The sequence below is a fragment of the Lonchura striata genome, chromosome 12 (assembly GCF_046129695.1).
Source record: "Lonchura striata isolate bLonStr1 chromosome 12, bLonStr1.mat, whole genome shotgun sequence".
In the NCBI taxonomy this organism is placed as follows: Eukaryota; Metazoa; Chordata; class Aves; order Passeriformes; family Estrildidae; genus Lonchura; species Lonchura striata.
In genome coordinates this window covers 1,227,903-1,243,571 of record NC_134614.1, presented here as the reverse complement: position 1 = coordinate 1,243,571, position 15,669 = coordinate 1,227,903, and positions in this window count along the sequence as shown.

Here is a 15,669-nt window from a genome sequence, read left to right as displayed (position 1 = left end):
TTCCTCCGAAAGATTTGAACAGGGTTTCCCTGTGTCTGCCTATGAGAAAACATTATTAAAATTTACAAGTTTCATTTTCTAAATGAACTGCAGGGAGCACATTAAGTGTTTGTCCCACAGAGAGAGATTTGTGCCTTTGCCATCAATTATCATTCTCATGTGTTTAGGGTTTGACTGGCTTGAACTTAGAAGGCTGAGCATGGCTATGATCTGTGATCTGTTCCCGAACTTTGTGTTTATCATTACATAATTACACAAATAAACGATCTTTTGCATGCTTCACAAAGAATTTGTAAAATTCATAGAAGAAAGCACAAAGTTCTCTTTGTTTTGTTGTAAAGATGCAACCACTAAGGCATGAAAATAAATGCTGTCTTTTTCTTGTCTGAAATAAGGAAAAAGTTGAGGTTTTCACCACAGTCTGTCCTTGGTTGGGCTCATGGTGCAGCTGCACAAACACATGTGCCTGTGCAGTGCTGCAGAGAGGGCAAGGCTGCTTCTGTCACAAGCTGAGCAGGGACAACCCCTCAGGACCATGGCACAGAGAAATCCGTGCTTCTGGAATGCTCAGAAATGTTGTATTTTGAATTACAGGGGGGTTTTACTTCAGAGAATGAACCAGAAGAAAAAGTGAAGCTGACCATGAGGGGCAGTCTCCCATGTACAGCCAGGAAAAAGAGCTTTCCTTGGAGATAAAAACTCCAGGGATGAAAAGGGGAAAGGGACAATTCTTGCTTTCCCAGAAGTGTGAGTTGGGGTTGGGTGATGATCCTGGGGGCACAATGACTCTCTAATGCTGCAGGGCTGAGTTGGAGCCTGACACCGAAGGAACAGCTCCAGGGAAACTGAGCCTGCCACACCAGGTCTGCCCAGACCTTTCCTGGCTGGAGTTGATTTCACATCAGCCTGTGCCACCGTGTGGCAAAGGATCACGGTGCACAGCTCCTCTCCCAGCCCTGAAACGCTTCTTGTAATGCTCTGCCTTTTTTCTGTGTTTCTGGGATTGCTGGGGGCCGAGGGGCAGGGTGGGTTTCATCTGCGAGGTTCCTGAACTTCATCTCGGCAGCTCCTGTGTCGCTTGGAAATCCCATGGGTTCAGAGTGGTGGTGTTCTGTGCTGTGATGTTATTCCAGCACTAAGTGTGCTTTGGAGCCCGCTTTTCTGAGCATTTCCTGATCCCAGCCAAGCAGGTAACTGAAGAATATGGGGATAATCCATAAAGTGGGGTATGAAATCTTTAAACTTTTTTCATCAAAATTGCTCGGGGTCCTTTCTTCTCTTGCTCAAGTACCAGGATTGTCAGCCTTCCAGTGCTTTAAGGGAGAGAGGAACTTTTTATCTGGGCAGATAGTGACAGGACAGGGGATAATGACTTTAAAGTGACTTAGGCCAGATATAAAGAAGAGATTCTTCCCTGTGAGGGTGGGGAGGCCCTGGCACAGGGTGCCCAGAAGCAGGTGTGGCTGTCCCAGGATCCTTGGAAGCATCCAAGGCCAAGTTGGACAGGGCTTGGACCCAGCTGGGATAGTAGAAGGTATCCCTGCCTATGGCAGGGGTAGAAGTGGATGGGCTTTAAATGTCCCTTCCAACCGAAATCACTCTGTGGTTTCATAATTCTGTGATTTGAACACTTTATTCCACTTTTTGTTTCTTGCCACCCCATTCACTCCCAGGGGATAGCAGTGTTCTTTTCTAGCATAAACACAGCCTTTACAGAGATGATTCAGGTTTTCTCCGGGAGCCTTTCATTTGCACTGTTTGTGCAGGCACATCGTGCATTGTACAATGTCTCTCTTGTTTGCCATGAGCATCAGCGTGGTGGGAAGGCAACAAAAGACTCCAAGGGATAATCAGCAGATGTAAGGAAACAATGCCAGCAGCAGAAGAAAATAGCTAGAGAGGCTGCTCCTGGGCCTGGACACGTCCTCAATGGGACGTGACAATCCTGCTGTGAGTGTGGAGAGGATCCCAAGTGAAAGCATGTCTGTGTGCAGAGTCACTGGAACCGGTCGATCTTCTAGATACTGAGTAATCTGCTGGAACTCTCACCTTTCCTGGGAACAATGAACTATCCCTACTGCCACAGATTTTCTGAGTGATTTAGCCTGGACAACTCCTGTCCTTTGGCACACAGCAATGTGAGGATGGAAACCCTCCCTGCCCACTAGCTGTGGTGTCAGAGCAAGACAGGTTCAGCAGGTGCAATCCTGCTTTGTGTGGATTTGGTTCCCATTTCTCCTAAAAATATGCAAACATGTCTCTGCCAAATTACCAGTCTTCTCCTGACTCTGTAGAATTTTCTTGTTCTCACTACATTTTTTTTCCTTGGCCTTTTTTATGGGCCTTTGTATTGAGTTTCCTTTTACTCACCTTTTTGGTCTTTATATGATTCGCAGTTGTTAACTTCAAGACCTCAAAGCTCTGCTTTGGCCTTTACAGCTCTGACAATTTACTAAGTGAGAAGTTGTTCAAAGAGAGTTAGTTATCACAAAAGGATAGATGTTTCCATAGTTTACCTTCCCCACACTTATGATTAAAGCAATTTTTATAATTATGAACTAATAATCACCCCATGTTTTACAACATCACAGGTAAAGTAATGGGGAAAGATCTGAGTGTTTTCAGCTTCAAGTGGCTGTACTTCAAAATAACGATGAAGAAATTTGATGAAGAAATTTGGAAGTCTGCAGCCTTGACTAGAGTGAATTCTTTCTCAAATGAGGGAATTGAGGAATTTTGTGACCCTCTTCTCCCTCTGGTGCATGGTGTGTCCTCCTTGCAGAAGGATGTTAACACACCAACATGGCAGGAGAGGAAGGTGTAGCTGACTGCATTTATTTCAGAAACCTGCTTTTATCATTCACCTGGGCACAACTGTTTGGCTTTCTAAAATGAATACTTAAATATTTTGCACTTACAAAGCCTACAATGGCTGACAGTATATATTGCAGAAGTGGAGTGTTCCGATTTTAAAACACATTTGTTTTGGCTGTGGGTTTGTCTGCCATCCATGGAAATCTGTGCCCACAAAAACAGATGTGCAAGCTGTCTGTCCAGAGGGTGAACTCAGGAGCCTGGTCAGTCATGCTGGAGCAACGTGGACACTTGGTTCCCTGGGGACATGAGCACGAGTAGCACAATGTGAAGGACTTGCTTAGTCACAACCAACTGTTCTGGAAGTGACTTCTGAGAGTGATTTTGTTTTTAATAAAAAAATACACTGCTTTAAAATTGTAATTGCACTTGAGGAAACTGCATTTGATTCAGAGATATTATGGCAACAATAAAGAGATTTAAAAGAAATCAGCAGTTTTCTGGCAATTATTTGCTCAACTCAAATATTAATATTGGTTTGTTTGCCAGAACATGATCAAAAACATTTGGCAGGCAAGACTTGGTCAGGAAAGTGAGCCAGTAAAATTGAGCTGTCATCTAAGTACATACATAAAAACTGTTCACTTGGCATGAAAAACAGACTGTTTACAGAAATAATAAACATGCCCTCAAAAATTATGTTCCTTCTCTCTAAAATCACGGAAGGTCACAAGACTTTGACCTTACAGAAGGAGCATAACACTTTATGAGACTCCTGTCAAAGCACATGATAAAAAATAAATACACTGCAATAAAGAAGTGTCAGGCTGATGGCTCAAATGTGCCTTCCTGCCGTATCCTGTCTCCTTCCCTCAGGATGTGGGGTGGCTGCTGCCAGGCCACGACAGCCCAGTTGGAGGGGAGGGCAAATCCACCCGTTCTCCTGACATATCACTCAATGTAATTAACTTGTGTTTCATCTCCCAAGTAAACCTTGCAAACAGCGAAACATGTCAGAGTGAAATAGAAGCTATTGAAAAGCGTAATTTGCAAAGGCCCTTCTGGTGATTCAGCTGCTGGATAGAGCCTCGAACGCTGGGTGTCTGTGAGGAATATGCTGATTTGGCCACAGCTTGGTGGTTTCTCTGAGCCCTGAGATGGAGGAGTGAGCTCTAGGGAAGGATGGTGGCTGGCTACAGCTGGAGGAGATGTTCACCCTCTGGCCAGCTCCCCTGAGGGCAGTGGTCTCACCTGTTTGCTCCTCAGGACTTCCAGTTTCACTCTTTATGTGGATTCCTCCTTCTGCCCCCGTAAAGCTGTTGGCTTTAATGTTCCAGTGTGAGCTCTGGCCCTGGGAGGGAGACACACTACTCATTCTTGCACTCCAAGGAACTGGGGCTATTTAGTGGAAGAAAAGGAGGCTCAGGGGGCCCTCATCACTTTCTGTAACTGCCTGAAAGCAGGTTGTGCTCAGGTGGGTACTAGCCTCTTCTCCCAGGTAACAAGCGACAGGACAAGGCAAAGCACCCTCAGGTTGCACTAGGTGCGGTTTAGATTGGGTATTTATAAAAAGTTTCTTCACTGAAAGGGAGGTCAGGCTTTGGAACAGGCTGCCCAGGGCCATGGTGGTGGAAGTGTTGAACAGAATGTGTAGATGTGGTATTTGGGGATGTGGTTTCATGGCAGTGCTGGGTGAACCATCGGTCTCAATTATATTTTTCCAGCTTTAATGGTTCTGTGATTTTTCCCTCCCCTAATTCCTTGCACAGCCATCACCTTTCTACTCCTCCTGCTGCCTCTGCTGGGGCTGGCTCCTACTCTGCAGTGCCACAGGGGCACAGCCAAGGGGATTTGCAGCTCAGGTACAGCAGGGGCTGTGCTCACCTGTGGCAGCGGTGGAAGCAGCAGGGCTGCAGAGCTAGGGAAGCACCAGCCCAGGACTGCCTGGAGCTCCACACTGCCCACAAAGTCATTGTTATCTCACTGAGCAAGACAGAAAAAGAAAGTCAAGAAGCTTGAGCTCTGTTTTTTGAGGGCAGTTCAGACTCATAGTCAGCACTGCTGTGCTTCCTGGAGATGTTACAGACTGACATGATGTCAAACAGCCCTTCTCCCTTCTTCCAGCATCCCTGGAGTTCAGAGGGAACAGAAGACTTTCCCCACTGCCTTCTCCAGTTGCCAGAGTCCTCCTCCCACACACAGCACGAATCTAGCCAGATAAGCTGTATTTTGGAAGTCCCCCAGTAGAGGTTATACATGTGCAGAACATAAAAGATACTTAAATTTATAAAGCTTGAGCTCTGTGCATGCTGAGGTTGGGTGTGCAAGTATTTGGCTTTGGGTCTGCCTGCCCCAGCCCCACAAAACAGCTTAACCCAGAAAAAACTATCTAAAAAAAAACTTCATTTGCTGCCAGTTTAGATTCTGTTTAGTTATAACTCACAACCTCAAAACATAAGAATTAAGTTTAATTGTTCATAAATTATACAGCACACAGCACATACTGTTGTAATCTGTGTTGCACATATCTATATGAAGTATTAACACCAATGTTTAAACAATGTTTAAACAAAATACAAAGTCACCACAGGCAGCCTTAAACCTCAGCTGTACCATTTTGCTAAACTATTTTGGCTATGGACATGATTTTTCACCCCTCTACCCTCATATGGTATTAATTCAGTTGTTTTAGATGTTATACATGCGTAAGAACTAGAAGGGATTTCCTCAAACAACAAACACTGCAGATAAAAAGGTTGATGTTTATAAGAATGTCAAACTCCAAGGCTCTTCCATGAGTTGTTAGAGGATTGCTCTCAGTGAAGACTCCGAGCCAGTCACTCAGGAGTCCTCCAGTGAGGGAAGCTAATCCTGAGTTTCCACTCCTGTGTCCATGGTTGAGTCCCTCAACAGAGCACCAGCAGCAGGAGTGCTGAAGGGAGAACAGAGAAATTTGGATGTGGTTTAAAATATACCAAAAGTTTATGATCACTCTGGTGTTGGGTTTGTGCTTAGGAGCTCTCTGGAAGCAGCTCCCACATGGTGCTGTTGGTGTTTCTGCAGTGGTCTGTGGCTTCCATGTGCTGAAAGGGACCTCCCTGTCACAGCTGAGCTGCTGCTCTTCCACAGCAGGGGGATGGACAAGAAATCTTTAAAAGACATTGTCTTAACCTTGTTAAAAGAGGGGTTTGTATGTCTCTGCTCTTCACTTGCAGTTCTAAGCATGTTCTGGAAGGCCATGCTCTGTCACAGGATGAGGTGGGAGAGCTTCTGGGGTCACTGGGCCATGCTCATTCCCTGGGGAGCCTGTTCAGTGCCCCAGAACCTTTTCCTGACACCCAAGCTAGCTGTACCTGACGCAGCTCCAGCCATTTCCTCAGGTCCTGTCCCTGGTCACAGAGAGGGAAGCTGTTTGCTGTGCAGATGTCCTGGTGCTGCTGGTTGTATACCAGACCTCCCGTCCCCTCCACAGCCTCCATGGAACTCACTCCAGGAGCTGCAGACCCCTCCTGTCCCAAGGAGCTCAGCACTGGGCTTGACACTGCAGCTGCAGCAACCCCAGGACTGGGAAAAGAGGCAAGGCCTGCTGGTAGTGCTCCCCCACAATATTCCCTCTTCCTCTTGTTCTCTGCACTCATGTTCTTCCTATTCTGCAGATCCCTTCTGTGGGTGTCTTCATGGCAAGCCGGGAAGCTGCTCTCAGCTTGCATCTAACATGGAAACACTGGATGGGTGCCCACCCATCTCCCTCTGCCTGTGATCCCACCAACCCCTGGCTGCTGGGACCCTCCCAACACACCCTGAGCTCGGGGCACTGGGAGCAGGGATCCCCGAAGAACCCTGACCCCACAGCAGCGGCAGCGGGGACCCCTCGGAGCCCGGTCCTGCGACACTCGGGGACAGCTGGGGACAGCCGGGGCCACCTGCGCTGGGGCCCGCCGCCGCCAGGGGGCGCGAGCGCCGCGGGACGCGGCACAGGGAATGGGGAATGGGGACAGGGAATGGGGACACGGGATGGGGAATGGGGCACGGGATGGGGAATGGGGACACGGGACAGGGAATGGGGAATGGGGACAGGGAATGGGGACACGGGATGGGGAATGGGGCACGGGACAGGGAATGGGGAATGGGGACAGGGAATGGGGACACGGGACAGGGAATGGGGAATGGGGACAGGGAATGGGGAATGGGGACAGGGAATGGGGACACGGGACAGGGAATGGGGACATGGGACAGGGAATGGGGAATGGGGACAGGGAATGGGGACACGGGATGGGGAATGGGGCACGGGACAGGGAATGGGGAATGGGGACAGGGAATGGGGACAGGGAATGGGGACACGGGATGGGGAATGGGGCACGGGACAGGGAATGGGGAATGGGGACAGGGAATGGGGACACGGGACAGGGAATGGGGAATGGGGACAGGGAATGGGGACACGGGATGGGGAATGGGGCACGGGATGGGGAATGGGGACACGGGACAGGGAATGGGGAATGGGGACAGGGAATGGGGACACGGGACAGGGAATGGGGACACGGGACGGGGAATGGGGAATGGGGACAGGGAATGGGGACACGGGACAGGGAATGGGGCACGGGACAGGGAATGGGGAATGGGGACAGGGAATGGGGACAGGGAATGGGGACACGGGATGGGGAATGGGGCACGGGACAGGGAATGGGGAATGGGGACAGGGAATGGGGACACGGGACAGGGAATGGGGAATGGGGACAGGGAATGGGGACACGGGATGGGGAATGGGGCACGGGATGGGGAATGGGGACACGGGACAGGGAATGGGGAATGGGGACAGGGAATGGGGACACGGGACAGGGAATGGGGACACGGGACGGGGAATGGGGAATGGGGACAGGGAATGGGGACACGGGACAGGGAATGGGGCACGGGACAGGGAATGGGGAATGGGGACAGGGAATGGGGAATGGGGACAGGGAATGGGGACACAGGACAGGGAATGGGGAATGGGGACAGGGAATGGGGAATGGGGACAGGGAATGGGGACACAGGACAGGGAATGGGGCACGGGACAGGGAATGGGGACACGGGACAGGGAATGGGGAATGGGGACAGGGAATGGGGACACAGGACAGGGAATGGGGCATGGGACGGGGAATGGGGACACGGGACAGGGAATGGGGAATGGGGACAGGGAATGGGGACACGGGACAGGGAATGGGGAATGGGGACAGGGAATGGGGAATGGGGACAGGGAATGGGGACACGGGACAGGGAATGGGGCACGGGACAGGGAATGGGGAATGGGGACAGGGAATGGGGAATGGGGACAGGGAATGGGGACACGGGACAGGGAATGGGGAATGGGGACAGGGAATGGGGACACGGGACAGGGAATGGGGACACGGGACAGGGAATGGGGAATGGGGACAGGGAATGGGGGCACGGGACAGGGAATGGGGCACGGGACAGGGAATGGGGACACGGGATGGGGAATGGGGACATGGGACAGGGAATGGGGACACGGGACAGGGAATGGGGAATGGGGACAGGGAATGGGGCACGGGACAGGGAATGGGGACATGGGACAGGGAATGGGGCACGGGATGGGGAATGGGGATACGGGATGGGGAATGGGGACATGGGACAGGGAATGGGGAATGGGGACAGGGAATGGGGAATAGGGACATGGGACAGGGAATGAGGACATGGGACGGGAATGGGGACACGAGACAGAGAATGGGGAATGGGGACAGGGAATGGGGCACGGGACTGGGAATGGGGGATACAGGAATGGGGAATGGGAGATACTGGATACAGGATACGGGAATATGGGGGATACAGGGTGAGGGAATAGTGAATGCAGAATATGGGATGTGGAAATGGGGGTTATGGGATACAGCCTCCAGGATAGAGCAGAGAGAATGGGAGGGACAGGCAATGGGAATGGGGATATGGGTTAGAGGTGTGGGAATGGGGAATTCTGAGTGCAGGATAGGGGTGCAGGATAAGGGTGTGGGATAGGGGTACAGGATGCAGGCCACAGGATAGGGTGCAGGATGGGGATGTGGGATGCAGAGTGTGGGATGGGGGTGCAGAGTGGTGTGTGGGATGTGGGTTGCAGGGTGCAGGATCACCCCAGCCCAGGAGAGAGGCTGGGACGGAGGCTCCAAGCCCAGCAAGATGAGCATGGGCCGTGTTAAATCACTCCATCTGGAGCTCAGCAGATCGCTATCAGTGGGTCTCAGAATCTTGTGTTAGTGTCCAAAAATCTGCAAGTGTCATAATATATGTACAGAAAGGGAAATTGTTTAAACTTCTTAAGCAGCCGTGGCCATATATGGGTTTGAAATTTAGTTCTGAGCACAGTAAATAGAAATTTGCCATATCAGATGTAGGAATTGCAGTGTAAGCAATGTGAAACTCATGTCTCACCTCAAGTGGATGGCAGATATCCTTCTGGTGGCTTCAGTGTCAGAAAGGGTTTCTCCCTTAGAATTTAAAATACCTGCTGCAGGGTCAGGGGCCTCAAATCCTTGTGAGGGTCCCTGTCTACATGTGAAAGGAAAATAAAAGACATACTGGACATGGCAGAATCACTGAAAGGAATGGTTTAGAAGAACCCTTCATCACTGAAATATTTTGTATTGTTTGGCCTTCAGTGAGAACTAGTTGTTGTTACTAGCCTCTCTAACTTAGGGAGTTTAACTACCAATAGGGGTGCTTGTGAGGGACAGGGAAGGCAGCTTTGATATGATTTTAATATGTATAAAAGCTCTTATTGTTTTTTAAATAAAGTGTTTCAATTAGTCCTTATTGTGTTTAATGATTTAAACATCTCCCTGCTGATCTATAAACCCAAATCATCCAGATCCGATGTAGCTCTCAAGAACTGGTAACCAGAAGTGACTGGAGGCAAACCATAAAACTGAAGAGTGTAAGGATTTCATTCTGTTTCTTCCCTTTTAAAAACCGAAGGCCCCAGCTCTGCACAGATGTAGTCATTAACTTAATTTTATGAACCATAAACAGTCCCGTTGCAGGGAACAGCCTCAGCACGCAGTGGGTGTTTACAGCACGAGGCTAAGAGGGTGTCAGCAAAGCAGCCCTGATTTCCACACAGGCCGGGTTTGATTTCAGCTGACACAAGAGTGATAAGAACAAATCATTCTTTTCTGCCTGAAACTCCTTTATGACCTAGAAATTAATGGTGTAGCCAGACATGCTATTTCAGGTGAAGTATAGTTACTGAACCAGTGCACTGATGTTTAATTTGCTCTTTTATGTGTGGCGTATCATTTTCAGGATGTGTCACCTGCAGTGTCACCTGCACAGGTCTTGGCCATCACTCCAGTGGTAATCAGGTCAGGTTTGGTGTGGGCTGGGGGATTGGTGCTGGGCACTGACCACAGCCCCAGGCCACTGCAGGCCTGGGCAGAGAAGGATGGAGATACAGCTGTCACCAAGGGGAGGTGTCACTGCTCTCATCTCTTACTGGGACCCTGGTTTTATGGGCAGCCGCTGCCCTCCTGGCCAGATTGGAGTAGGAGCTCTGAACCTAGAGATCTGTTCATGGCCAGGAATCAGTTCACAAAGAGGGTGTCCCAAAAATACTGCCTGGCCTGAAATCTAATCATGTGTGTGGCAGGTTACTAGTTTGTATTTCCAAGCATTTCATCTCTTGTCCATGAATTAACTAAAAGTAAAAACAAATAAATAAAAATTTTAAATCCTTTATGTAAAAAAAGCAAGTGAGAGAAGGGGGCTTTCACAGAGTGTGCCTTACTCTTTGTGCTGGTTTGGGGCCCTGCACAATAAAAGGACTCAGGGAAGTGTCACAGTTGGGTACCTGTGTGACACTCGGGTGTGTGGTACCTGATGGCAGCGGTGGGGACAGAAGTGACACATGTGAGGTGCTTCTCATTCTGCTGGCTACTCTAATGGATATAAATGAAATGTATTCAGACAATAATAGTTTCAGGGATGGTTTCCTTATGCTTGGACAGAAATGGAGAACACCCAGCTTGTGAAGAGTTGCTGCGGTGTGTGTAGGAGGGAGGATGGAAGATGGACCTCGAGGGGCAGGGAAATAAAGGGGCTGCAGCCCTCACTCAAACCAAACTGCATCCTCTGAACGTGACTCTCAAAGATAACTCCGTAGTCTGACTTTCTGACAGGGCCAGGTGTTCACAGAAAATCATTTTTATAGGGATACGTGTTTAACGGCCTCTGATGAAGCTTTACCCAGCCATTAAACATAACTGATTACTCAGGGCTGAGCTATTCCCTCAGCCCGAACGCTCCTTCCCAATAAGCCCGTGATGTCACGTTTTCCACTCTCTTCGTAGCACTTTGTGGATTTCCTGAATATTAAGTGCTGTGGGGAGGGAGCGGGAAGGAGGTGGCTGTGCCCGACTCCCCTCCTCGGGCCCCCGTGGGAAGGGCAGGGCTGCGAGGGCGATGCTCCCGCAGGGCACCAGAGTCCCCGCGCTGTGCGGCGAGGCGGGCGGGCAGAGCCCCGCAGCCCGGGCAGCGCTGTCCTGCCGCTGGGGCGCGGTGGGAGACACGGGGACATTTAATTAGAGTTTTAGAAAACGTGATGTTGGGAAAACGAAGGTTTTGTTTAAAAGTCATTGAGAGCTTTGATACAATGAAAAAAAAAAAAAATCACCCCAGTATTTAATTAATCTGAGCAGCGCTGCGGAGCAGCCCCGCGGCTCCCCGGTCCCCGTCAGCAGCTCGGTATGTGACCGGGCACGGGGCGCCCCGCTCCCGGGAGAGCCGCGACTCCCCGCTCGGCCGCGGGGCTCCGTGCGCTCCGGCGCGGGACCCCTGCGCTGCTCGGGACATCCTCAATATTTTCCCGGCTGGGATATTTCCTGAGGGATCCAGGAGGCGAGGAGTTCGAGTTTTACTGTTTTCCCCGTTACGGTTCTATCAGTCGGGAGAACTGCGGGAATTCAGCAAAACTCTTCTTCTCCTCAAATCGGGGATGAATCAGCGGAGCAAAATTGTTCCCAGCCCAGGGAAGATTTTAGATCACTGGGTGAACTTGTTTGCTTTTTCGCAGCAAAATTTTCACGGGTGGAACTGTCATCCTTCTCTTAGTTACTCAGCCGAAATAAAGACATCAAAATATCTGAAGCGTGAAAGTAAGCCAGAGGAGCCTTTAAAAAACGCAAAACGAAGATCAGAAGAGCCTCGTAATGTGATAAATGCATCGATAGTTTCTGAAACCAGTTAGGAACATTTGTATAAAATTATTTTTTAAAAAAGCTAACTAGAAATAGTCTGTTTCTAACAGTCATATAAAGCACCTTGTGCAAGAAAAAAATCAACAAAACAACCCAACCCTAAACAAAACAAATAAACAAACAAAGCCCAAAGTAACAACAAACGAAGAACTTTTAAAAGCCCCTCGGTAAATGAAAAGCAATTTCATAAATAAAGGTGATTCCATTCTGGTTGCTGGGAGGAAAAAAATTTGGAGTCTGCAGCTTGTTTATGCAGTTGGTCCCTAAAACCCCACGTATTTTGCTGAACTACCACTCTAAGATGCTACTTTTTATAAAAGTGGTTGCATGAATCTGCCGCCAAAATAAATGTGAAATAAAATAACGGGTTTACGTGCTCTGTAAGAGTACAAAAAATCAGACTATTTTCAGATACTACTGCACTAAAAGTAGTAGTAGTAGTAGTAGTAGTAGTAATAATAATAATAATAATAATAATAATAATAATAATAATAATAATAATAATAATAATAATAGATGTTATTTTCACTACAGGATTTATTTTTCAACGATTTTAAATTCCTGACTGTGAGTGCGGCCAGATGGTGAAGTTCACCCTCTCTTTCTTCAGAGCAGCATCGAAATCTTTCAATAAGAGCTTTTTCAGAAATGCTATTTTTTTAATTTTATTTTTTCGGTGACCTTGGGGGCTGTAGGCCTGCTCGCGGGGAGGATGTGGGATCCGCCGATCGTCCATGCTGCAGCTGCTCTCCTGGGCAGCCTCGAGGCAAATGGACCCCAAGGATTATAAACATTTAAATTATCAAAGTTGATGCCGTATGATAAGAAATGATACCGGGTCTGTACCGCTCTGATCCAAAACTGATCCGGGGTGGGGATCGAAGTATTATTATTTACCGTTATTCTTTAGCTTTGATTTATTTTAAAGAAATAAAAAGCTCAAGGGAGGCGTGGGTAATTTCTTTTACGTGCACTATTTGTTTATGAGCGCGCTGGTCTCGGGGGTGAGGTTGTTTAAACAATCCGATGTGGATTTGCCTGCTCGCTTGAATGTGTCCAAACTTCTGCTTACTTTACTCATAATTATTCTCCTCGTTTCATCGTAATAGCTCCAATGGCCGCTTTGGCCTCGGCAGCAGGAAATCAGCACCTTGGCATGGGAACACCTTGTGATCTCAACAGAGCAGATGGACAAAGGACGGGCAGACGGACGGGCCCGTCAGGGAACGGGGAGCATTTGGGGTTGGGATTTTTGGGGTTTTTGGAGGCCCCGGAGGGCAGGTGTTCACAGGGACACGGCTGCCCCGAGATTCCCGGGAGGAATTCGGGAAGGTGAGGGAGGGATGGGGATGCCCAGTCCCGAGGCCGCGCAGCATCTCGGTGGGCTCCTGTCACCGCTGCTCCCCCCCGGGAGGAGAGCGCCGGTCCCGGGCACAGCCCCGCTCTGCCGTGTGTCACCAACTCGTTGGCGGTGCACACACCAAGCTGATGTCTGAATAAATGACAACGCACTAACAGCAGAGAGCACCCGGGCAGCTAACGGGGGTTCAGCCCGTTAGTGTTTCACAGAGCGAGTGGCGTAACTTTAAATTGAAGAAACGTGGTGAAACCAGAACGAATCCGCGCGGAACTGCTCCGTACAAGTCGCAGTAACCATATGGAACAGGTTATGTGGGCAGGCAGTGAAGTACAGAGCATAAATTAATTCGTTGCTGTCGCATGCAGGGGTGAGTAGTACAGAGAAACGGCAGCAGGACTCAAATAGCGCTGACAGGAGCAGCAGGGCGGCCTCGTGTTCTCTACAGTTCCCTGAACCCCTCCGCCTTGCCCCTACCTCAATATTTAATTCAAGTTACAGGGCCAGGCACCCGATGGGCCGGGGTTCCTGCAGCGGCATCGGCCGCATGCGGAGCCCCCGGGGCTTTTGCTGGCTCTGTGGGGGCCGTGGCTGCGGGCCGGACGGAGACCTACGCGTGGGGCCGGAGGGGACCCCCGAGAAGCGCTGGATCCCGCACGGCTCGGGGGAGCCCGGGGCCGCGGGAAGGCGGTCTGACACTCGAGCCCCGACGGCAGCCGAGCGCTGGGACTCGTCCCCCGCGTGCTGCGCTCACGGACGGCACTCGCGGGTGACTCCCGCGGCCATCGCATCTTGCTTAGAGCTTCCAAAACGGAGCCGGGCGAGATCCCGCGGCTGCTCCGTTCTTCCCTGCGCATCCCCCGCAGCAGTCGGGAAAACGGGCAGAACCCTCTTTTTTTGGTCCAAAATCGTAAAAATGAGGCTGAGCTTCCCTCGCCGGAGGGATGAGCCCCGCTCCCGTCCTTCTGCGTGGGCCGGCCGGGCTGAGCCCGTGGGAGCCTCCTGCGAACGCTGCCCAGGCACGGTTACGCGTGGGCAGCTCGGCCGTGGGCAAAGGCCGTGCGCAGCCAAACTTGCCCCACGCCGTGGGACCCCGGGCCGGGCTGCTGGGACTTCGCCGGAACGATAGCCCTGTAATCCATTAGCGCCGGCATTTTCGGGAAGGATTTGGGTGTTCGGGCTCCCGCAGACGACTCTATCTCGAAGCAAGTCAGTAACGAGCAGGGGCGGGTCGTGGGTCTCTGCTGTCGTGCGTGACACAGCCTAAAGGGAATAGAATGGATCACGTTGTGCCGAGCAAAATCTCCGACTAAACGATCTAAAAGTCATGGGAAACTTTCCACTTCGTGCTGGGTTTTGATCCCTGACCAGATCCTTTTAGGCGTTTACACGTCTTTGACCGAGACCAGGAGGGAGCCTGGAGCTGAGGGCATCGGGCCTGGGCCCCTCCAGGGGCAGTCCCGGCCGTCAGCGCGGCCCCTGCCTGCCCTCGGGCTGCCTGGGCTCCGCCGGCCACCGCGCCGGGCTGCCCTGAGGGCTCCGAGCCGCCCGTGCTGCGGGGCCGGGACGTGCGGGCCGGGCCGAGAGGATGGGCCCCCCGAGGGTCCGTGCGGCTCCGTGTCCGTGTCTGCGTCCATCAGCCGAGGCGCCCCAGACCCGTCGGGGGAAGGGGATGGGGAGGAGGGCTGGGACGGGAATGGGAAAGGGACGGAAGATTGGTGTGGGGACGGGAACGGGGATGGAGATGGATATGGCGACGGCGACGGGGACGGGGATGGGACTGGAGCCGGGGACAGGGATGGTCATAAGGATTAGGCTGGGATCGGGACCAGGGCCGGGGCCGGGACTTCGAAGGGGCCAGCCGTTGTTTGGGTGTCTGCTCTCCCGCAGCGAGCAGATCGGGTAATTTGCTTTATATGGCGGGGGATCAAATGCTGGGCTGTAACCCCGCTGCAGGTACTCGCCCGCCCCGGCCCCTTCCTTCCTCCGCAGCCCCTCCTGCGCCCTCCCCCGCCGCGCTGACGGCCCCGCCGGGGCCGGCCGTATAATAGGCCGCCGCTGCGGCCCCGGGGCGGAGAGAGAGACGCTGCCCGGTGCCGCGCCCCGTGTGCAGGCGGCGGGGACGGCTCCGGGCCGCCGCGCAGGGCCAGGGGAGGGGGCGGCGGGGCGATGGGCAGAGCCCCCGCTGCCCGGCTGCCGGCCGGGGGGCTGCGCTAGGGCGGCCCCGGCGGCCGGGGATCCCCCCGCGCCCCGGGGGCGGCGAGG